The sequence below is a fragment of the Cydia pomonella genome, chromosome 24, assembly GCF_033807575.1.
Source record: "Cydia pomonella isolate Wapato2018A chromosome 24, ilCydPomo1, whole genome shotgun sequence".
NCBI lineage: Eukaryota > Metazoa > Arthropoda > Insecta > Lepidoptera > Tortricidae > Cydia > Cydia pomonella.
In genome coordinates, this window is record NC_084726.1 from 3,471,609 (window position 1) to 3,483,907 (window position 12,299).

Here is a 12,299-nt window from a genome sequence, read left to right on the forward strand (position 1 = left end):
TTGTGAAATAAACTGTCAACCGCGGTATTTACGGACCTTCAAACCTTCAAGAAAAGAGTTCACTCTCATTTTAAGGGCTGCCAATGCCAACACACTTGCAACAGTTGCAACTCCTCTGGTGTTGCAGGTGTTCATGGGCGACGGCAACTGCTTGCTATCAGACGATTCACCTGCACATTTGCCCCATTTATGGCAATAATTAGCGCGCGTGCGGATATGAGCACTTTCCGTGCATATGTCGAAACTTTAAAGAGCCATATGTACTGTAAAACGTTGTACGATACACGTGCGAATAGGTAGTTCGCAACTTGTGTCGTTTTAAAACACTCCCTTGGGTCGTGTATTAATTTATCACCACTCGTTGCGAATTTCCTATTTTCTACACTTGTCTTTTTTCTTCTTTTCATCCTGTTACCCCCTGCTGGGGTGTAGGGCTCAAACCATTTTCTTCCACTGACTCAGGTCCTGGGCAGCTTGGGTAACCTCCTCCCACCCCATCCCCGATACACCCAACTCTTGCTCCACGGAACGGCGCCAAGTAGATTTAGGGCGTCCATGTTTCCGTTTTCCAGGCATCTTCCAGGTCAGGGCCACCTTGGATAGGTGGGTGTCAGGCTTCCTGAGGACATGCCCAATCCAATGCCATTTGCGCGTTTGGATCTCCTTATGTACGGGTGCTTGTCCGGTCTACACTTGTATCGTAAATAACTATTTTGGCAAAACTTGTACAACTTAAACTCGCAGATAATTATAAACTTTGATTTAGCAAGCGATCTCATCGAGTTTCAGCAATTAAAATCTTTGATTTAAGTTTTAGGTCTTTTAGGCAACTCAAATAATACTTCACTGTTATACTTGTAATTATAATAACTTTTTGATTAAGGAAAATTATATTAGAGATTTTAGACTTAAAGACATTTGAGTTATAAAGTGAAATGATTATTGATCGTTAAAAACTTTTACCTTTTAATACCAGTTGGGTATGGAAGCGCTGGTGGCCTAGCGGTAAGAGCGTGCGACTTGCGATCCGGAGGTCGCGGGTTCAAACCCCGGCTCGAACCAATGTTAAGGCTACGACCGTCCATTACGGGAAATGGGCATATAAAAACCACAGGGGTTTTTTTTAAAATAATGATAATTAAAAAAAAAAAGAAATTAGTTTATTTGTACCGGAATTAGTAAACAAAAGTAAAAAATGCGTCAAGCCTATTTAAGGGTTAAGTTTTGTACTTAGTTAAAAAGAGTAGTAAGAAATTAGAACGAGTAGAACGCTCTAATTTCTTTGTATGTATTACAAATTCTAGCAATGAATACATACGTACATAGACATATGTTACTGAAATGTTCATGCCAAAATCATTTGATTTCAGAATATCGATTTAAAATATCACTAAATATACATCAGCAGCCATGATTTATTGAAAACTAGTTACCTTTTCCTCGAAAAAGCCACAAAATTATATCGAACGATGAACGCTCATTTATTACATCTCCATACGAACTCGTATAACAAGCGCGAAGAATTTCGCGTAGGTGAACAGGCATTGTGAATGCCATAAGGCAAAACCCAAACAAACACTGTTCAGTCAGCCGAAAATAGACTTTGACACCTTTGTTATAAGATTTTAATGCGCCGCAATTTTATTATGGTAAAATTTAATAGTTAAAAGATAAAACCCGAATAAATACTGCCAAAACAATCGAAAATAGACTTTGACGCCATTGTAATAAAGTGCTTACGAACGCAATATAGTTATGGTAAAAATTAATAAACAATACTAACGCTTTTTTGTTCAAACGTTTAAATAAAGAATTGGAAATTTCAAAGTAACGGCCTTTTAGCCTCGTGCCCATTTGTCCTATCCCTATGGACATAGAGCACCTAATAATTATATGTCAAAAATTTATAAATTCAAGTAAAAATAAGTACGGGTATAGAACATGTAACCTATTAAAGGTTGTTACATTTTATGCTTTATTCTAATGCTGTAAAGACTAGTTTTAAATAACGTGGTGTTAAACTACTTGTAACATAATAAAGAAAATAGTATATGAGTTGTTTTGCCGTCATGTGGGCCAGGTTAAAGTTATAAATACTATATAAGGCAAGTTTATAAGTGGTATTTAGTATTGAAAAGTGTTTTCAAATTGAGTGGGATGTGTACTTTTTACAATGAGTTTGGTATTTTATAGTAACCCCATATTAAGTGTATCACACGTTTTACTTGGCACCGTTATTATTTTAAATTAGGTACTTTTAGAAGGACATATTGATTTTAACCCGTTTCCAGTATTAAAATAGTATTTTTATTCAAGAACAATAAAAAAATACGTATGAATAAAAGTTTCAAAGTAGGTATGAAAATGTTTTACGAATACTGAAATAAGTTTCACGCTTCACTTTTAATTAAAATATACAAATTATCTTCATTTTTAAAACCACATTAACTATATCCCAATTTAGTTGATCATAAAGAAATAAATATTATAGGGACATTCTTACACAAATTGACGAAGTCCCTCGGTAAGCTAAAGAAGACTTGTGTTGTGGGTACTCAGACAACGATATATATAAATAAAAATACTTAAAAATATACAAAAAAATGCATGACTCAGGAACATGTACCTGTTGCTCATCACACAAATACATGCCCTTACCGGGATTCGAACCCAGGACCATCGGCTTCATAGGCAGGGTAACTACCCACTAGGCCAACCGGTCTTCAAAAATCAATTAAAATTATCATCATTTTAAAGCCATATTAACTATGTCCAAAGTTGATCATACTGTTAAATTGTTAAATAGCAAAATTAAATCCGGTCAAAATAACCTACACAGTTGAACGCAACAGGGGATCTAAATTTATAATACTTGTATAGACATTTATGCGAAAACGGGACCATAATATGTCTATAAAGTCAATCAATATTCTATATTTTAATCCTAGGTGGTCAACCATAACAGGTTTGAAAGTCGTATTTTCGATAATAATAAAAAATATATGACTAATCAATTACCTATACTTATGTAAAAAATTGCGATACTTGTTTTTAGGGTTCCGTATCCAAAGGGTATAATGGATCACTAAGACTCCGCTGTGCGTCTGTCACCAGGCTGTATCTCATGAACCATGATAGTTGATACCAGTTGAAATTTTCACAGATGATGTATTTCAGTTGCCGCTATAACAATAACTACTATACGGAACCCTCGGTGGGCGAGTCCGACTCCGATTTTAGTATTTATTATAATTTTGGTTAGAAATTGATTTTAATTGTGCATTTAAAAATCGATTTGCTATTTTTTTGCGTCTTTTGTACTTTTTTAAATACACGCTTTCAAATGTAATTAGCTAAAATTAAAGCTTGTTTATATACCTACCTCATCATCAGGCTTTGTACATTTTTACAGATGATTTAAGCAGCATCTATGATCTGGTAACAGCACCGCTCGTGGCCTTTGTTTTTTTTTTTACATTAAAAACAAGGTAAACAATCTTGACAAGTCTTTTAATTGGAAAACGTTTTTTTTTTTAATCAGTGACTATTACTTCTGAAAGCAAAATAATATAAATGATAGTATATGGTTTATAATTGTTACATATTTGCCGTGAAATATTTATCAAAAATGTTTTTCAATAAGATTTCTTTCTAATGCTAAAAAAACGGACTATTAAAACGATTCTTGAACGGCATAATCGCCCATATTACCATACTTACCTACTTATAATCTGTATCTTTAGGTATTTAAATAAAACTAAACCAACAGTTTTTAATTTTCGGGTAGCTATAACATTCACTGGTTGAACCAAATACAAAACCGCCTGGATCTGTCACTGAATGACCTGACTTTAACCTACATTATTTGATCATGTAATGTTTTCATCTACCCTTAACTGGCTTAAGGAGCCATTTGAGGGTAGATTTTGTTTACTTTTATTTAAATACCTAAAGATACAGATTATAATCATTTGGAAATGATGACTTAGGAACATTTACTATACCTACTCGTACTCCCTTATTCATAGACATACATATGATTTTTTTTATTAGTTACAATTGTCATTTATATTTTAATTTATTACAATTGTAATTTATATTTTAATGTATTACATTACAAATTAAGTTCTAATAGAGTTTCAGTTTAAATTTAATTTAGAATAGAAGTTCCTCTCCTTTTTTTGTACATTCAAGCAAATTTAATTTTAAAATTAGGTGTTCACCCGTAATTGGGCCCATATACATCACATAATGTGTAAAGTAATATCATAATTTTCTTATTATATTAGAAATAATTGTGTTAGTTGTTGTATTGTATATTTATGTAAGTAAATAAAATGTCACCCATTAATAGCAGATTTACACATTCATATAACTTTATCAGCACTTTAAATACAACAATTATTATCCAATCATACCACTTTCCTCATAAAAATAAGTTGTCCTTTATAAAGTACCTCAAACCTGTCCATCTTTAAATATCTCACATTGAAAATAAAAATCTAGTTCTCAAAACAAAACACCGCCCTATCGAACACCTGCCCTAATTACGAACATGTATCAAAAACCAGTTACCACACAAAAAATACTTATTTACCACAATAACTTTACCATCAATTTAAAATCCTCCGACCCTATCCCGAAGCCTTAAGGTTGTAAATAGTTCACGTAATTAAAAGTAGATGTATTTGAAAGTTTGTATTTTGATCATCTCGAGTTCATAGCATCGACTTGATTGTCCTTTTTTTAGGACACGGACTACCTGGTAATGTCTTTTTTATTAGAAATTCGTTTGGTCGAGTTTGTTTTGCGTTTTGTTACAGTAGCGCGTTGAATTAATAAAAAGTAATTCATTATTATCATTTTTGCTGTAAATACTACAAAAATTATTACACACATAGGTTTGGAAAATGAGTAGGTAGGTATACACGATTAGTGATTACTGTCTTAACGAAAATATTTTAAGTACTTACAACAAAAAAACCCTAATGAATTATCCTAAACTTTATCCTACATATATCCTAAACCTATTCAGATTTTACCAATTTTACTATAACTTATTTAATATAATAGTGGGTAAATGCAAACCTAACTTAATGCAGAATTACTATTCAATCGATACTCCTAGCGCCATCTCGTGACATTTTCTCGAAGCTCTTATTGACTTACAAGTAGCAAATAAACTTTCTCTATAGACTTGACACTTTTCAAAACTATTGAATGGTATTTACAAATTAATGTGAAATAACATCATGTTGAAAAACAATACCTACGTATTTACTTTCATGATAAATAAATATTAAAAATTCTTTGGGCCTTCTTTTAACTAAACCCTTTTTTGTTAACAAGGATATAAACAACCACACAAACTTTATTTATACACCAAATTGGTACCATTAAACTTTCGGTTCATAATTGCCTTTTAAGCTTTTAGTCACGCAAAGACTATTATAACAAGTATTCAAAGTTCGTTCACTCAGCTTAACAAAAAACTTAACCATTAAACATTGTAAAAAACAATAGTTTAAAAACTTACCTCATATAAAAACACTGTCCTTTTTAAAATCCAACTTCCAAAATACACAACACTTCTAATAACCTCCAATTTCCACAAACTAAATGTACTTACGTAATTAATAATTAAGAATAAAATCAACACACTCTCAACTCGAAACCCGCTGTTCTAAATTCAAACTGTCACTTGAATCGAAACGTTCGAAAACAAAACACGATCGGCGCGCCGGTTGTCACTCGCGTGCGTCAGTGGCGACGTTTCGGTCCGCACTGTCAGAGATGCGTGCGACCTTCGGACTGCAGCTGCATTAGTGATTAGCGTGGCTGTTTGGGTGCTCTCCGTGGTCTAATTTTTTATTTTTATTTTATTTGGATACTGGTTTTTGAACACCTGTCGGTATAGGTTTGAAATTAGATGTTGGTAAGACGAGGTAAATTAAGTAAACACTGTGTAGTTTTTGTCTAAAACTGAAAAGTACTGGGCAAATTCTATCATGTTTTCGTTTTATGTGGATACTGGTTTTCGAACATCTGTCGTAATAGATTTATTTATTAGAAGTTGGTAATACAGAGCTGAAGCTAGAAGTAAGTAAATACTGTGTAGTGTTTGCCTGAAACTGAAAAGTACGGGGCGGATTCAGCCGCCTTTTGAATTATTTAGTAGTCTGATTGAGATGGGAGGGATGTTCGAGTACATACTATAAGTACTATAGTTAGATATACAGGTTATTTCAGGCGTTTGGTAATGTTGCGTACTTTGTGATTTTCTATTAGAAAGTAGCTGAGTTTATACTCGTAGCTATCACCGGCTAAAACTCACGACACGGTTTAGCTCATGGTTGACTGGTAGAGAATGCCTTCTGGCATTAAATTAAATTTAATTTAAAAAATCATTAATTTCGGATTTTTTCCATATTGTATTAGTAGCTTATTACTATTATAATAACCTATGTTAGTTATACTACGTATTATGTTATAATGTATCTAACTTATTCTATTAAAAGCATGTATACTCTGTATCTTTAGGTATTTAAATAAAAGTAAACCAACAATTTTTAAATTTTCGGGTAGCTATAACATTTATTGGTTGAACCAAATACAAAACCGCCTGGATCTGTCACTGAACGACCTGACTTTAACCTACATTATACGGAAGATGGAGGTAAGGAAATAAATTTCCATGTACCAAAAAGTATCACCAAAAAACCTTAAATAGGTGGCGCTACAATACCTAGAATACTTTCGTCAAATTTTAGGTCTAGATACGATACGGATCACACTGATACGAGCATATCCAATCCATATCGTATCTAGACCTAATATCTGACGTATCTTAAAGTTCAAATCGGGCCTTAAATTTACCGTTTTGTTAAAAATAAAATACTATTAGGTATATTAGCGTATGAGATGCATTTTCAGACTTATTAAACCAAAAAAAGTATAAAGTTCAGTCGCCTTGTTTTACCGTTTATTTCGTGGACTATAAGTGATACAGTCCACATCATGTCACATGTCAAAAACTAATGATGGAGTCACGACCACGTTCAATGTCCGCAGTTATTGCAACGTCGAATAAGAAACTATTGTTTCAATTGTCTTTCAGTTGATATTTTTTTTCGTTGACTGTATTATTATATACTTAAATATAGTTTACTTTGTTAGACTCTTGCATTCTACTTACAGTAAAAAGCCACGTAGGTATATTAACACCAACAGTGTAGGTAACCTGGGCTACTTGGAAGTATGGTTTGCAATCCGAAATCGAAATGTATAAAATTATCTGGATCTGAATCAGGATCCACGGATCTTCCCATACATTTTAGATGCCTCGTGCATACCCTATTTGGAAGATGTGTACAATATCCGTGGGATAAACAGTTTTTGAGGAATTGTCCTCAAAAACTAAATGTCCGTAAATTGTTACGGTGTATGTTGGCGGCCAAACGGCCGTTATATAAATAAAAAACTATTAAGCATTGTTGCATGTCTTGGATGTCATTTCTATTAATTTATACATTACTTATTATCAAATCAATTAAGTCAACATCATTATAGATTTTTTCTATACCAATTTTGCTAATGATGACTGTATACAAAAAATGTGTTCTATCTATTATGTTTTTTGGCTGTTATAGACAGAGGTAGTGGTACATACTCGATTAAAATTTAAATAGTCCACCAATTTGACGACCGGTTTGGCCTAGTGGGTAGTGACCCTGCCTACGAAGCTGATGGTCCCGGGTTCAAATCCTGGTAAGGGCATTTATTCGTGTGATGAGCATGGATATTTGTTCCTGTGTCATGGGTGTTTTCTATGTATTTAAGTATTTATAAATATTTATATATTATATATATCGTTGTCTAAGTACCCTCAACACAAGCCTTATTGAGCTTACTGTGGGACTTAGTCAATTTGTGTAATAATGTCGAATAATATTTATTTATTTTATTTATTTAATTACGGTTCTTAATATATAGCCCAGTGACAGAGACTGTGCACGTTTAGTAAGCATTCTGTTTTTATTTATATTTGTATTTATTTATTTGCTGAATATGGGTTTACAAAGGTGTACAATAATATAGTTTAGTTCAACCATACTCTGCTTAGTGTAGCATGCAAATTTGAAGTAGGTATAGTCGCACTATAACATAAAATAACATGAAAATATTAAAAATAACATGTCAGATTAATTATTAACATTAGAAAAATCATACAGCGATTTATTACAATTTCAAATTTCTATAACTGTTCAATTTCATAATGAAAGTATAGTAGTTTTTCACCCTTTGGGCACGTACTCCTACAACTAGGGGGGGCGGGTTTAGGGTCGGCAACGCGCATGTAACTCCTCTGAAGTTGCAGGCGTACATAGGCTACGGAGATTGCTTACCATCAGGCGGGCCGTATGCTTGTTTGCCACCGACGTAGTATAAAAAAAAAAGACAAGGAAAATTTTCAAAAAAAATGGTTTCCTCGATTTGCACATATTCTTTTTTATAAACAATACAATACAAATACTCTTTATTACACACCTCAATAGAGAAACAATACACACGTTAAGAGGTCTTATCGCTAAAAAAAGATCTCTTCCAGACCTTTAGGTAGCGGAATGTAATAAATTTAAACGTTAGGTACTATTGACGTCAATACAAATCGAAATGTGATAATACAATTAGTAATTTTCTTTTGTACGCTTTACTAAGAAAACATACTTCACAGCCAACCGCTAACTAATTACCAAACAAACAACGTAACGGCACTAAATATTTGTCTTAAAAAGTGACCTTGTTAGACCTCGAACTCATTCCATCGACTTAATAAAACACCGTTCACACAATTCTTTTGTTTCATTCAAGCACACAAAAGGTTTTATGACTTTTTTCCCATCTTCCTACTGTATGTATAACACAGGGGTCTCTTTTTCTCCCAATAACACTCATTGCAAAACGACTAAACGCACAAACTTTGACATTCCAACTTCAACTTAGTAATGTCCTTTATAAAGGACAATTTCGCTTGAAGTGTTCAATTGTAACAAAATGACTTAACACTCAAATTGCGACATTGAAATTTCAACTTAAAGATGTCCTTTTTAAAAAACATTTTTGGTTTAAAGTGTTACTATTATGGTGTTAAAGAGGTTTAATGTATAACAGTGCTCTTGTCTGCCTCAATCTGAGGAATGACTATCAAATGGACGTAAAACCGGGGTTATTAAAAACTGTGCTGACTCTAGTTTTTTCGTTTTGCGCTGTCGTGTACATTTAAGAAGCGAGAGACGCCGGTAGCCATAGAAACTTCCGTGTCTAAGCTTTTCTCTGCCGACTTGAAAAAAGGATCATATGTTTCTGTTGAACTGTAAATGTATACAACCGTTTCTTTCTTAGTAAGCAATAAATAAAATAAAAGAGGAGGTTCTCCATTAACGATCCTTTTTTTAATTATTACGACATTTTAACCACTCGTCTAGACTGTTAAAGCTATGGGTATAAATATTAGCAACTAGCTCTTGCCCGTGACTTCGTCTGCGTGTAATGATGATGATTATTATTATTGATAAAAAATATCATAGGTACTTCCCCGGGCCTCAATCTTGGTAAGTATATCAATATCAAATTTTATCTAAATCGCTTCAGCGGTTCAAGCGAGAAGAAGTAACAGAGAGATAGACGGTCAGAGAGAGTTGGTACCGCTGCGGCGATTAGTGTAACTTGTAAATAAGCATAATTTGCATGGGGTCTTTCGACTACATCCCGTAGTAAACGTGCTAATTATAATAGTAACGATATAATGACATAAGTACCTTAACCTATCAGCCAAGGCTCGGAACCGGTTTATAAAATACCGGTAAATTCCGGTTTTTCTCCGAACTTTTATAAGAACGCGAACGTATTAAGAACTTTATTGTAACCTATAAAAGCCGATTTATTCGACGAGCGACGAAACGGCCGGCCGGTCTGGTGGTATGCCACGTAGATATAGACACCGACATAAGAATACACTGATTTTTATTGTTCAAAACAGGTTAATTTGACAAGAACTGTTCTCGTAAAAACCGGTTTAATAATAATTGTTTTTAGAACGGAACCGAAATCAATAGGTTTTGCGACCAGTACATGATAACGGTTTGAAAATTTAACCGGTTTCCGAGCCTTACTATCAGCCTTACCTTACTCCGTGGCCTTACCCCAACGACATCGACACACACTCCCTAAACACTCATAGATTTCTTGTGGGATGATAATAATATAGCTTTCAGGCAGCATTTCAAACTTACAATGACTGACTGTATTATCAGAATGACATATAAATTATGTCAATCAGATATCGTGCATGAATTGATATATCATTCCGATGTCAGTATACGTTCGAATAACATTGGCCTGGACTATTAACCTCGATAATCGAAGTTCGAAAATTGCGGGCATTTTTCTCTGTCACTCTAATTTACGCCTTCATTGGATTAAAAGAGAAAGATCCCCTCTGACACTTCGAACACTCCTACTTTTCTCGTGGGAAGAAAATGTGACTTTATTATGTTTCTATGAACCAGCGGAACTCTACAAACTCATTTAAAAGCGCTCAGAAGGCGATTAATGCTTTTAGGTATTTAGCGAAAGAAAGTGAGACAAAGAAATGCGCACTTTTGTTATTATTTAAATACACACGCATTAAAACTTTCCTTGCGTATTCCGTACATTTAGAGTAAGCTCCCTTTAGTATCACTTTTTCTCTTATTAGGGTTCCGTAGCCAAATGGCAAAAAAACGGAACCCTTATAGATTCGTCATGTACGTCTGTCTGTCCAATTATGTCACAGCCACTTTTTTCCGAAACTATAAGAGCTATACTGTTCAAACTTGGTAAGTAGATGTATTCTATGAACCGCATTAAGATTTTTACACAAAAATAGAAAAAAAAAACAATAAATTTTGGGGGTTCCCCGTACTTAGAACTGAAACTCAAAAAATATTTTTTCATAAAACCCATACGTGTGGGGTATCTATGGATAGGTCTTCAAAAATGATATTTAGGTTCCTAAACTGAATAGTATGCGCGAGAGACACTTCCAAAGTGAAAAAATGTGTCCCCCCCCCCCCCCGTAACTTCTATAATAACAGAATGAAAAATCTAAAACAAATATATGATATACATTACCACGCAAACTTCCACCGAAAATTGGTTTGAACGAGATCTAGTAAGTAGTTTTTTTAATACGTCATAAATGGTACGGAACCCTTCATGGGCGAGTCCGACTAGCAATTGGCCGCTTTTTCTCTTATGATCTTTCTCCATCTGTTTCTGTCTCTGGCGGTGTGGAGAACCACGTGGACTGTGGAACCAAGAACTGTGCGGATCAGGTCAGACCAACGTATTGGACTGCGTCCGCGTCCAGGCCTTTTCCCATCTACTTTGCCGGTTACAACAAGCTTTTCTTCCGACGACCGGTCTGGCTTCGTGGGTAGGGACCCTGCCTATGAAACCGATGGTCCCGGGTTCAAATCCTGGTAAGGGCATTTATTCGTGCGAAGAGCATGGATATTTGTTCCTGAGTCATGGGTGTTTTCTATGTATTTAAGTATTTATAAATATGTATATATTATATATATCGTTGTCTAAGTACCCTCAACACAAGCCTTATTGAGCTTACTGTGGGACTTAGTCAATTTGGGTAATAATGTCCTATATTTTTTTTTCTTGCAATATGACCGAAGTATTTAAGGACTTTGTCCAGATTAAATAAAATAAAATTCCTTTTATTTCCTAATATTATTTCTTACATGGACGTATGTTTGGATAATTAGATGTTAGTTTTTGTACGTACTCCTAACTCTCAAAAAGCGGCCAAGTGCGAGTCGGACTCGCCCATGAAGGGTTCCGTACCATTTATGGCGTATTAAAAAAACTACTTACTAGATCTGGTTCAAACCAATTTTCGTTGGAAGTTTGCATGGTAATGTATATCATATATTTGTTTTAGATTTTTCATTCTGTTATTTTAGAAGTTACAGGGGGGGGGGGGACACATTTTTTCACTTTGGAAGTGTCTCTCGCGCATACTATTCAGTTTAGGAACCTAAATATCATTTTTGAAGACCACTATATGACAGTGACAATGACCTGACTCCATTAATTAATCCAATATTATCTATACACGATATATTTATCTATGTCTCTCAATTTTAATTAAGTCTAAAAACCTCAACTCTAATTGGATATCAATGAAAGTTTTTATAATGTACTGTCAATTTGTCTATACGTAATTAATATGCTTCGATAGCTTT

At 34.1% G+C, this 12,299-nt stretch overlaps 1 protein-coding gene across 4 annotated transcripts in view; it reads right to left on the reverse strand.

Moving 5' to 3' along the window:
- Window positions 1-5,936, reverse strand: part of LOC133531229 (irregular chiasm C-roughest protein-like) — a 129,207-nt gene extending 123,271 nt beyond the window's left edge. Inside the window, exon 1 of one of the 4 annotated variants that reach the window (XM_061869379.1) lies at window positions 5,537-5,936. The gene's annotated coding sequence lies outside the window, so the exon portion shown is untranslated. The remainder of the gene's footprint in view (window positions 1-5,536) is intronic. The other 3 variants (XM_061869377.1, XM_061869380.1, XM_061869381.1) reach the window with 3 other exon arrangements.
- Window positions 5,937-12,299: the final 6,363 nt, after the last annotated feature.